The following is an 11,801-nucleotide window of genomic DNA, read 5'->3' on the forward strand; positions in this document are numbered from 1 at the left end:
AAATACATTTTTAGAAATAAAATATATTATTAGGTGATAAATATATTATTATTTTTATTGTATTAAGGAGAAAAAGTATTTTGCAATTAAAGAAAAGATAATAATCTATCTTATATTTATTAGTTATTATATTAAAATTAAGCATTATTTTTTGGAAAAAATAAATATTAATGATAATTTATTTTTATTTTAATATTGAATTTTAAAAAATTACATCTTAATTATTTTTTAAAATGTTGAATTTAGGCTTCTGTGATCTATATCAAATTTATAGAGAAGATTTTTCTGTGAAAATCACATCATAATTCATTTCTGGAAGCGTTTCGAACCGACGAGTGTGGTTCATCATGAGGACAAGTTAAAGAACCAGATCATAAATAGAGAGAGCAGATCATTCAACGGCCATATTTGACCATGGCTATATTTGACCAGGAAACGACTATATTGCACTGAGTAACTAGACTTGGACCAGGAGATAGGAAAATAATTAGTTAAATAATTAATAAATTATTTTTGTTATATTTATTTCCATTTGTATAAAACAATAGACCTCGTTTTTTTATTTATTAAAACTATGCGAACTACATAAAAACTTATATTATTACTAATATATGAAATAATAAGAAAATTAATACAAGTTTAATTAAGTAGATAACCTAGTTAGTTAGATAAATATTTAACTAATCCAATTGGAGAATAAATTAAAGTCAATTTACTTGTTAATTTAATCTATTCATATTTTTATTTTCTAAAAACTATAATGGGATAATAGGTATCTATAAAATTAACTAATTTCATATAATAAAAACTTATATTATTATTATTATATAAGAAATAATAACAAAAATTATAAAAGTTAAAGTTTATTAAATGGATAAACTAATTAGATATATAAATATTTGACTAAATTTTTTTAAGGAATCGAACCACATTGAATATGTAATTGGAAAATAAGTTAAAGTTACGAGGAGAAAATATAGTTGTTTCAAATTAGTTTGTCAATTCCATTTTTAATTTTCATTATTTATATATAGAGGAGTAACGAGATAATTAGATCTTATATTTATAATACCTTAATCCTAGTTTTAGATATAGAATTTTATTACATATTTATACATTATGTTACACGTCTAAAATTTTTAATAATTATTCAAATAAAAATATTATATTATTAATTTTCTCTATATATTTTTTATTAAGTATATGTAAAGTAAAATAAATACGAATTGGTTTTAAAAACATTAATAATTTTTTATATAATTTAATTAAAATATTAATAAATTTTACTAATATTTTTTTCTCTAAATTTTAAAAAACTCAATATTATTCTTTATTCTTATGTTTATATAAATAAATAATAAATGTTTTTTATACCATTCACTAATTTTACAATAAAATCTTACCAAGTAACCATTAAAATGTCTATTACCATTAATAGGTTTATTATTGATTTATAATTATAATTTTTAAACAATTAATAAGATGAAGTTATTGTATTTTTTGGAATTACAAAATGTAAAAAATTAGTCCTAAAATTTTAAATGTAGATATTTTTCTAATTACATTAAATGTAGAGAAGGCATAGGCACCCCAGTTCATTTGCATATGAAAATGAATTTTCGATGCATGGAGGTGAGTGGGAAAATGAAGTAGTTTCAAGGTGGAATTTGCAAGGACTTTTAGAGTTTTCAAAATAATATTTAAATGCACATGTAAAAACATATTATTGATTTTTAGTTTTTTTTAATGATGAGTCCAGGTTACAAAGTTTGGGTGTTTGTTAAATGAGTTTTGGTTTTTGGTTCATGTTTGGGATTTGATATTTGGAACTTATCATTGCATTTTGGTTTTCCATTCAACATCTCCCTCTTTCCATTCAGCATCTCTTTCTTTTAGGAATTTTTTTTTGGCATGCATTTCTTCAGTGCTCTAAATTTCATTAATATTTAGACTATCATATTTCACAAATTTCCAAAAATATAACATTCTGGTTGTATTACTTTTAGGATTAGTCCCAAAATCACATGTTAAATGTTAAAGGGATATTAAGGCCATTCAAAGAACTCTTCAAAGGCATGAAGAGTATCAAATATAATAGAATTTCCCTTCTTTGAATGATGAAGACAAACATTATTGTGCTATATAATGTGATAATTATGAATCTTTTGGTTCAACAATGGCAGAAATTTATAGATGTTTTGGAAGTGGAAGCAGAACACATGGCTTTCAACCTTTGCAAAGATTTTAATTGGAGAACCTCAAGCCACATGCTATCAATCAACTATATTCACATAGATTTCAAGGAGGAGACCATACATTCAATGAAAAATGACAATCAAGAAGATATAAATAAAGCCCATAAATTTATAGATGTTTTGGAAGTGGAAGTAGAACACATGGCTTTCAACCTTTGCAAATATTTTAATTGGAGAACCTCAAGCCACATGCTATCAATCAACTCTATTCACATAGATTTCAAGGAGGAGACCATACATTCAATGAAAATGACAATCAGGAAGAGATAAATAAAGCCCATGTTTTTCCCTAATCCTCTTGTTTTTTAAAGTAATTAATATTATAGGTGTTTAATCTAAATATATGTTTATTGTTTAAATATAGATATTTTTTAATAAATAGGACGATAGGTGCAATATTGGATGGTGGGAATACATCCAAGAATCAATGTCATTTTTTAATTTCTACTATTCAATAATTTATCAATTGGAGTGTTAATGATAAGATTAGAGATATATATACATTTGTATAATGAGAGATGCACTTGGGTAATGAGGATAATGACAAATGCTTTTATGGTTGACAGATAGTGATGGCTGTGGACATTCAATATTCACTACTAATATGAATGTATTAACATCATATTTTCAAATTTAAATTATTCTTAAATTTAAATTATTATATATTTTTTCAAATAGTAATATTATATAATTACTAATTTATGATTTTATAATAATATTTAAAAGTATATATACTAAAAATCAATTATATATATATAATGAATAAAAAATAAATATATCTAACTAGCTATAATATCAAAAATGTTAAGAATATATGATAAATATATTTTACATAAATATATTAGGTTATTAATAAAAGATAAGTATATTTTATAGATAAATATAATTTATTAATTATAATAAATATATTTCACTAGCTATAATATCAAAAATATTATGAATAATAGATAAATATATTTTACAAAGTGTAATATCTTAAAATATTATAGAAACTCTATATGAAGATATTATATATTTGTAAAAATAACTATTTTTTTTATTAACTAAATTTTTTGTTTCCCATGATCTATAATGAATTAAGCAAATTTTCACTCTAAATTTTTTGTTTCTGTATTCAGATTCTGTGATCCATAATAAATTAAGCAAATTTTTTTACTAAAAATTACATAAGAAAAAATTTTGACCCAAAAATTTGAAACCAACAAATATGATTCATAAATTTTTTATAATTTATTTTTGTTAAAAAAAATTAAATTTATTATAAAAATGTTATTATTATTTAACATATTTAATTTTAAATAATTTTATAAATAAAGAAACATCTGCAATCATCATCACAACATTGAACATATTAGCCATCACTGTATAAACATTGGACACTTGAACATTTTTAGTACAATAAATATACACTATAGCCGACCACTTTTGAGTGATATTAATAATTTTGAACCTACAAATCCCAAAAGAGAAATCCAAGAGTATTCAAATTATATTTAAAAATTTATAATTATGAGCCATAGTGTAAAATTTAAAAACCTTGAATTACTTTTCCCAGAGTTATTAACCATATCCATTATTATTAATTTTCGATAATAATATTCAAATACCTATCATAAGTATTCATCTCTTATTACTGCGCCTGCAACCATCAAATTACACGTTACGCCTGCAACGATGGACAAATTATGAATGAGCAGAGAGAGATATGTTGTCCACAAATTATCATCCAAAATCGTCATTATATGCAGTGTAATATTCATGGCTGTGGTTGATTAAGTAGGTGTGTGTACGTCGAGCGGAGGGTGGGATGCATGGTATGAGAGACTAAAAATAGGCGAGTCCCAGTTTGTTGTGTTCTGAGATCCGTGTGCTTCTGAGCTAATTCACTTGACTTCTTCTATCGTCATGACGTACCATATATTCACCGACACATCCGTTCAGTTGCACTTCCGTGCAGAAAATTGGATGCTTTTCAGGCGACGGTTACGCCGGCTTTGGAAGGATTCAACACAACTTTAGGCTGCAAATTGATCATGACAGACACATTTATAAAAGCTGCTCTCTTTATATACATACATATATATTTAATTAATTAATTAATGTGTTGAAAAGGGTATCCAAAATAATAATAATAAAAAAAGTTATATATATAAAATTAGGTTTTTGTTGTACGAACACAAACTCAATATCAATAACATAGGAGATCATAGACTTCTTGAACTAGTTTTAAATTCCAATCAAAACCATCTAAGGCTCAAGCCAAGCTGGTAAACCATTGGGAGATTGACCAGAATGTTGCATTGCAAAACATTAATAACTTTAAAAATATTGTTACTTCTAAGTTCAAAGAAAAATGTGGTGTGAGAAAGACTAAAAGAAAATTAAGATATTTTAAGGAGGTCATCAACCTCACCCTAGAAGATCAAAAATATCTCTCTGTTTTAACTAGCTCAAAGAAGAAAATTAATATAGCCAAGATTAGAATGAACTCTCATGAGCTCCATAGTGAAACAAGTCATTGGATAGTTCCTAAAACCCCATGGATGGAAAGGTTCTGCCATCTCTGTGAGAATACAAGGATGAAAATCACTTCCTCTTAGAGTGCCCCGCGTACAACCACATTAGATCTCAATTTCAAAATCTCCCTTACGATGTCAAAATTACAATGAGCTTAGAAGGGAGCATATGAGTAAAATCTTAAATCAAACTAAATAATTCGTTTCTTTAGGTCTGATAGACCAAAGTTTGGTCTCAGTGGATGTTAACCACCACCACCACCACCACCACCATCATCATCATCATCAATTTATTGAGCAGGAAAATATTTATTATTTTTTGTTTTTTTATTGATTGGTAAAATTGGTAATTTTAGCTCTTGTATTTGGTCGATCTCCAAAGATCCCAAGCACAATTTCTAGGTGCAACTGCGTTGTTCCCAAGCACACCTCACAAGTAAGACGAAGTTTAAACCTATAACCTACACATTGACACAACACATCTAGGCCGCTATTTATCTATTTATCTTTATATAGAAATTATTGAAATTTTAATTTTGTAGCTAAAATATTTATATTCTTTATATAAGTTGTATATATAGAATTTTTCAAATTTTATAAAAGTATATATACTTCAATTTTTTTATACATATTTTTAAATATCTAACGAGGTAAATATTTTTTTAATTGTTTTATATTGGGAGATGTTTATTAATTTTTGTTTATATATATATATATATATATTAAGAAATTATTAAATTTGTAATTTAAATATTTTTGTTTGTTTGTTTGTTAAGTTGCCTATGTGAGATGCCTGGAGGGTTAACCTTTGGCTTAAGAAACCACCATCCAAGGGCATTTACACTCGAGATACCTGACACTTGGCCTTAACATGATTGGATTTTTGCCCTAGAGTTTTTAACTTGTGACCTTCACATAAAAAAGTCACTTAACAATACACCCATCACCATATATTCTACTCCACTGGACAAATATCTACATTTTTTTAAAATATATTTTATATCTAAAATTATTAAATTTAAAAATTCCAATATAATCTATTTTAAAAAAAATCTAACAATGTGAAATAAATAAGTTTTATTTCCCCACACACACACACACATATATATATATATATATATCCAAATTCTATAAAGATGTAAACACTGTATTATTTTCTGAATTTAAAAGGTTTTTATAGTTTTGAAAGGTTTTTAAAATTTTAGGAAGTGAAACAATATTTTTTTTTAATTTCTTATTAGGGAATAATTAGAATTTATTCAATTTTTTATTTTTTAGTTTAAATATTTTCATCTTTATTATATAGGTTTTATATTTAGAATTTTTAATTTTAATGGAGGTGCGTGTATATGTATATATATATATATATATATATATATATATATATATATATATATATATATATATATATATATATATATATATATATATCTTTATTTTTTTTCCAGAAACAAAATATATTCTTAATTATTATTATTAAATTAACCAAACTATATAAATATAAATTTATCTCCATATTAAACATATATTAAAATATACTTGCAAAGATAATAACGATAAAAATACAATTATAACTATTAACTTTTTAGTAAATGTTTAAAATACTTAATTACTATGTGAAATAATATTTTTTTCTCTTAGAGTAGGTTACTTTGCAAACCCATATTATATAAAGTTATGTGAGTGATGAGATTCTTTGTTCCATCCCCTTATTCTTGCAGCACAATTGTTGCACCTAGTACGTGGGACCTATGTACCATCCATCTCTGAGGCAAGACACTTACACCTAAAGAGAGTACCACCCGAGTTACTAATTGCTCTAGTAAAAAAAAAATATTTATCTATCTCTATATATGCCTAAAATTCTTAATTATATGAAATAATATTAATCTTTTCTTATTTTTTTTCAAGTTGTTTGTGATCCTCCAAGCTCCACGTGTGGTTTGAAGAGCCCTCATTGAGGAGCACCTAATCGCATCTAATCCGTCAAAGTCAAAGTCACGCACTGGACCTCCACAACACCAGCCATAAGCTAACTAGATTTTTTAGCATGTCTCCTCTTTCTAGCATAGGGCACAACCACCTCCTGTGAGGTTTGACCTTGGGTCCCCTTGCTAATGAGGCCCATCCTCAACAGGTTGTGCTAGTGAGACTTGACTAAATAATATTTATCTTTGTTTAAATTTTTACTATCTAAATTTTTATGTCTATTATGTTTTGCTAATATTATAAATATAAAAACATATTTTAATTGCCTATAAACCTATACAATATATTCTATAACATAAATCAATTTTAACTCAATTCAAAACTATAAAATATATCTATAATTAATCATCATTGCTACACAACTATAACAAAGCAAATTTTAGGGGGGAATTCAGCTAATTGGCTAATTTTTGAACATTTTCTGAAATAAAAAAATAAAATTCCTCCTTCATTAAAATTGACCTATATATATAAAAGATAAAATGGATAATATTCATGAAAAATTTACTAATTTTAATAATATATTACATATTTTTGAATGAATATTTACCTAAATATGTTTTTGATTGAATATTGGGCTAGTACATTAAATATGTATGACTTTTGAAACCAAAATAATCACTAATAATACTATAAATAAACCTAATATTTAAATCCTTAAAAAAATATCCTTACCTATAAAAGTTTATCATATAACAAGCCAAAAACTTCGCTTCAAATCATGGTGAATCTTAATTACAACCTAATTTGAACGATATTTATGTCACTCAAAATTTTGTATCCATCCATGCAACCTCCAAACATCTTTTAACCCCTCAAATTTATTTCCAACCTAATGAACTCTCCTTTGCTATGATTCCCGCAGCAAACTGACTGGCATTTCCTTTCAATTCCTCTAGGGTAAAAAACATTTACCGTTACTGGCTCCTCCTGCAGCTGAATGCCAAATATACACGTCAGAACGTACAGACCAGGCCACCAGAGAAATTTGTCCATTGTCTTGTGCCTCTGTATAATCCAATGGAATTTGGTTCAGAGTGAACACTAAAACGGGGGGAGGGGGGGATATTTGATTTTGTGTACGTTACCAGAACAGCTTTTGGTCCACGGGCGAGACGATAGGTACCCATGATTTTTTTTTGCCATTTTATTTCAATCTGATTTAACAGAAAATCTACATCGCAATTCGTGTTTAACCTAGACATGCCACTTTGTTTATGAGTAGCAAAATGGATTAATGTGTAATGTGTGTACTGTGTGTGATAAGATGAGTCCCGGAAACCATAATTAGAATTCATTAGTTTCTTCGGCCACACGTTGGGCGAACGTGTCTGAACACAGACTTGACAGGCCCTGCCAGATCATGTCTTCTTCAAAGCTTACACCACACGTTACACTTAACACCATAGGAGATTCGATAGCACGTTGACTATAAATATTAAATGCAAATCAGTTCGGTATTACCCACTGAATAATACATATGTGTATATATCCCTCTGAATAATATATATATGTGTGTATATATCCGCAGCCCGTAATGGCAGGAGGCCTGGTGGCCTTGAATGTTCTCCACGTGAACCTCTATCGTTTTCAACAGTTGTACAGCCACACTTTGGCCTGTTATATATATATATATATGAGAGACTACACGAGAAAACTGTAGCTTTCCTTGTACAGATAAGAGGAACACAAATTTACACTGCAGATGCTCAACTATTCCAATCAGTCAAAAAGGTGTGGGGCATGGAGCATTACCATCAGCAAAAGCTGCTGCTACTTCTTATTGGATAGTGTACCTCCATCCTCTACCATTAATTTATGACTTCAATGCTTGCCCATTAATGGGGTCTGATTTGGAAAGTGTATGGGACTATAACTCAGGGAATGAGATGTAATCACATTTTACATTGACAGATTGCAGAGGTATAAACAGTAGTGTCAGTAGGTGGTTGGTTGGTTGTGTTTTTTTTAAATTGAGTTTGATTAGAGTTAGTTAATAAATTTTAACAATTATAGTATAGTTTTAAGTTATTGAGTTTATAATTTTTGGTGTTTATAAATTTAAAAAAAATTGAATAATAAATAAATTAAAAATTACTCTATTAAACTAAGTTAAATAAATATATTAATATAATAAATATAAAATGTAATTCTATTTTAAACAATCTAATAATAAATATAAAATGTAATTCCATAATAAATATAAAATGTAATTCTATTTTAAACTGAAATAATCTAAAATAATTATTTAAACAATTTATACTAAGATAATTTGTTTATATAATTTTGATTATTCTATAATTTGATAAATTAATAACCAAGTATAATAAATATTATGAATCAAACAAAGCTAATTTGTATAAATAGATAGCAGTAGTGGTAATAGGTGAAATATTATGAATCAAACAAAGTTCATTTGTATAAATAGATAGCAGTGGTGGTAATAGGTGGTTGGTTGGTGTTTATTTTTTAAATGGATTTTGATTAGAGTTAAATGATAAATTAGAAAAATTATAATTATCTCTAAATAGTCGAGTTTATAAATTTTGGTGTTTATAAATTTTTAAAGAAAATTGAATGATAAATAATTAAAAATCACTTTATTAATCCAAGTTAAACAAATATATTAATATAATAAATGTAAAATTTAATTCTATTCTAAAAATTTATTAGGATTGAAGTAATATATTGAGATAGTTTGTTTTTAAAATTTTGATTTATCTTATAACTTGATAAATCAATAACCAAGAAGTATAATAAATGCTATGAAGCAAACAAAGAGTACTAATATAAACATAGAACAATAGGCATAGAACAATAGTGTCAATAGGTGGTTGTTTGGTGTTTTTTTTAAGGATTTTGATTAGAGTTAGATGATCAATCGGGAAAATTCTAATTTTAAGTTGTTGAGTTTATAAATTTTTAGAAAAAATTGAATCATCAAAAAAATTAAAAATCACTTTATTAAATTAAGTCAAACAAATATATTAATATAATAAATGTAAAATGCAATTCTATTCTAAAAATATATCACTATAGAAATAATGCATAATAATTATGTAAAAGATTTATATTAAAATAGTTTGTTTTAAAAAATTTAATTTATCCTATAACTTGATAAATCAATAACCAAGTATAATAAATGTTATGAACCAAACTCTCATACAAACATTTAATGTTTATTTTATGATCATTCAACAATATAGGTAAGAAATGTTGATGAGTATTGAAAGGTAATAATATACTTAACTTGAGTGGTAATGCTCAATAATAAAACTTTTTTATTTTATAATTCATTATTTAATAACTTATCATATAATGATAAGTAAGAAACACTTATGAGTATTTAAAACTAGGAGTACTCTTCAATTGAGTGATAATGTTTGATAACAAAACATTTTCTTTTTATAATTCACCATTCAATAACTTATCATATAATGATAAGTAAGAAATGATGTTGAGTATTCAAAGACAACAATTCTCTTTATTCCAACTTGATAATGTCCCATAACATAACTTCTTTAGTTTATAATTCATCATTCATTAACCTATCATATAATGATGAGTAATAAACATTGATGGATATTCAAAAGTAGCAGTACTCTTCCCTCAAACTTGATAATGTCTGATAACAAAAAATTTTCATCATTCAATAACTCGTCATATAATGATAAGTAAGAAACATTAATGAATATTTAAAGGTAACAATATTCTTCATTTGGGTGATAATGTCCAATAACAAACTTTTTCATTTTATAATTCATCATTCAATAACTTATCATATAATGATAAGTAAGAAAAGGTATTGAGTATTTAAAGGCAATAATATTCTTCACTAGAACTTGATAATGTCTGATAACAATTTTTTTTTGTTTATAATTCATCATTCAGTAACCTATCATGATACATAAGAAATTTTGATGAATATTCAAAAGTAGCAGTACTCTTCACTTGAATGATAATGCCCAATAACATTTTTTTTTTAAGTTCATGATTCAATAACCTATCATATAATGATAAGTAAGAAAGATCTATGAGTATTCATCATCCTTGAGTTATAATGCCCCATAAAAAAACCTCTTCCCTTTATAATTCATCATTCAATAACCTATAATATAATGATAAGTAAGAAATAGTGATGAATATTCAAAGGTAATAATACTCTTCACTTAAGTGATAATGGAAAAAAAAAAAAAAAAAACTTTATCCATCTTATAATTCATCATTCAATAAGTTATCATAGAATGATAATAAAGTTACATCATGAGTATTCAAATGTAATTCAAAGGTATCAATACTCTTTACTTGAGTAGAAACTTTTTCAGTAAGATTTGAAAAGTGTTGTTTATTTGTAAACAACGCCATATCTTCTTCCTTATAATTTGGAAATACATAAAATACATAGAGATAGTGTTATGGAGCTCCCCTCTATAATATACTCACCTAGAGTGTACTGAGCTCCCCTCTATAATGTACTCACCTAGAGTGTACCAAGTCTTCTCCATATTGTACTCTCTCTGGAGTGCACTAAGTTCTCTCCATGATGTAATTGATTTGGAGTGTATTAGGTTCTAAATGCATTGAGCTTTTGCTAGAGTATTGATTTCATAACTCAATTCCTTATAAAAATGCATGAAGAGATTTTGTTGTATCTTGAGTTTTTTTCCATTGTCCACCTTAGGTTTTCTTGATGGGTAATTTGTTGGATGATTGTAGGGTTCCTTGGATCCATCCAATTATAATTGGCGAGCCTTTAAAAATTTCTAGTTCCTTTATATCAAAGTCCCATGCTAGATCCAATATAGTGACCATATCCAAGAGATAATCTTAAGCTCTATTATTTGTGGCATGCCTTATTCCTCGCTTGAAAGATACTTTAAATCATTATTAAGTCTTATCACCCACACCAAATTTTCTTGTGAGCTTCCACTGAAACAACTCTTGTTAAGGAGGGATCATGATGTAGGTGCTTGAGTGTCCTATGGGTTTTTGGAGTTTGGGGTCAAGGGTCGTACTCTATAGGCTTATATTATATGAAGAA

The sequence above is a fragment of the Pinus tabuliformis genome, chromosome 2_1 (assembly GCF_031772625.1).
Source record: "Pinus tabuliformis cultivar Carrire ecotype Pingquan chromosome 2_1, CPIR1, whole genome shotgun sequence".
In the NCBI taxonomy this organism is placed as follows: Eukaryota; Viridiplantae; Streptophyta; class Pinopsida; order Pinales; family Pinaceae; genus Pinus; species Pinus tabuliformis.